Source organism: Sinocyclocheilus anshuiensis, unplaced genomic scaffold (genome assembly GCF_001515605.1).
Source record: "Sinocyclocheilus anshuiensis isolate Anshui unplaced genomic scaffold, SAMN03320099.WGS_v1.1 scaffold801, whole genome shotgun sequence".
NCBI lineage: Eukaryota > Metazoa > Chordata > Actinopteri > Cypriniformes > Cyprinidae > Sinocyclocheilus > Sinocyclocheilus anshuiensis.
Window position 1 is genome coordinate 647,188 of NW_015536541.1, and position 2,423 is coordinate 649,610.

A 2,423-nucleotide genomic window follows, 5' to 3' on the forward strand; every position below is an offset into this window, starting at 1 on the left:
TCAAATGACTCTCAATATGCAACTTGTCTAAACTAATTTTAACTTAAAACAACTCTGGTGAAACAGAATCCAGAATTCTGTGACTTCAAATTGCAAAAAAATAAAACTGCATATATAATCATGCATATTCAGTATGCTTGCGCTTATTATTTCTGTTTTTCATGTACATAACAATACTACATAATTTGTCTGTATTAAGTGGGAACATTGTACAGTAAGCCTAACCTTTATGAGGTGCTTTGATATGGGTTATACAACTCCAGATATACTACTTGAAATCTACTTTAAATGTGTACCAATCTGTTTGATAATTTTACATTATTTTCTTATGACATTTTTTTTCTCTCTATTTCTTGCAGGTATTTAACCACCACTGTTGAGCTTTATTATGGAAACCAGATGTGGAGAAGCAATGGTGAGTTTAAAACCCTTTAAATTCCCTCCTCAGCTCAGTAACCAATCGTTATAGGCCCATACTGGCTCTGAGAATCAGTTTTATGTATTCTTCTTGCATCTCTGAATAGAAACTCAAAAATATAATCTTTCTATGAGCATATGCCTACATTTTGATACTATCGTCTGCTGTGTCATTTTGTTTGCACTTGCTCAGACTGTATTTGTTCTGTATTACACATGGCAAATGAAACTGAATCAAATTCAGACTTGGTTGACACCTCAAACCTTTGTGTGTTTGAGATCTCAGATAAAATGTTGGCTCAGTGGTGTGTGCTTTGTCTTAGGGGGTATTTCTGTTTGTGGTCTCTAGACTGCAGCTCATAAGGTCAAGTGAGCTAAATGTTTGTTTCCTCACACAGAGAACGTTTTGTCCCCTGACTTACATGTCACTGCACTTATAGTGTAATAGTAGCCATCATCAGTGCAGAAATGGCAAGGTAACTGCGCTCAGAACAGAGTGGACTCATTTGAGACAATTTTGGTGGTGCTACAAATCATACCTCAAACATACCGTGGAGTCCACAAGTCTGAGACTACCAAAGAAAATGGTTCTGATGTCCATTAGTTTCTAATTAAACAGTTTATTTTATTATTTTATTATTTTTTATTACAAATTATTTATTCAGCATAGCTGTAGTGTTTCTTGCCATTATTATTATTTTCTTTCTTTTATTATTTTTAAATTCTAAACCTTTGTCTATTCCTAAGTGTAAATGAAAATAAGGTGGTCCCACACTAAATGGCATCTTTGGAAATTATGAGCAAAATGGACTGTAAAATTATTTTTGTTTTTTTTTTGTCTTCATCGTAAAGCAATGTTAGGTAAACTTCCAGCTTATCTCTGTACTCTTCTTCATCTTTGTTTTGGCAATTACCAGCTACGATCTTCCAATTGTTTACTTTTTAACGTACCTCGAGTTTGTACAGAACTGGGCAAAACAGCATTTTCATATTATGCACCCTGGGCATGGAATAATTTACAAAACGATCTAAAACTAGATAAATTTGTGTATATTGGTGAATTTAAAGGCATCATAAAGAGAGTGGTATTGGAAGCTTGTGATTGTTTTTTTTTATGACGTCCTGGTTAAATAAAGGTAAAAAAATAAAAATAATAATAATAATAAATGAATAGTTTTATTCAGCAAAGGTGCATTCAATTTCTAAAAAAATGACAGTGAATACATTTATAATGTTAGAAAAGATGTTTATTCCAAATAAATGCTTTTCTTCAAACTTTGTTCATCAAAGGGGAAAAAAAAACATTTATTTTGTTTTAATAGTTATAATGTATTTTAAATGGGGGCATAATGTCAAAAACTCATAATGAAGAAAAAAAGCATCATTAAAATAATTATATGGGAAAGAATGAAAGAAAAAGAATGAAAGAAAGAATACTTTATATTAATAATTTATCATTTATGATGTCTGTAAAACAAACAAACAAAAAAAAACAAAAAAACAAGTTAAAATATACTTGAAAAACTTGAACGAGATGTTTTCACCTGTGTATATTCAAGATGTAATGGAAATTTTATTTTTCACTTGATGGTTACACTATATGACACTTTAATTGAGTGAAATTTTTAGATTTAATTGAATACTTGTGTTTAAACTTGTCTTGAATAGTGGAATAAAAGTTTTTCAAAACCTTATGAAACCAACATGAATACTCAGAGTTGATGCCTAAGAACTTGGCATATGTTGTAGGCTAGATTTTAAAAAGAGCCCTTTTCTTTTCTTTAGCTACCACATAGACAATTTTATGCCATTGACCCATGTATCACTGACACTTTCTGTGTGTGTGTGTGTGTGTGTGTGTGTGTGTGTCTGTGTGTTGCCCTTTTCTAGCTACCACATAGACAATTTTATGCCATTGACCCATGTATCACTGACACTTTCTGTGTGTTGTGTGTGGTGTGTGTGTGTGTGTGTCTGTGTGTGTGTGTGTGTGTGTGTGTGTGTGT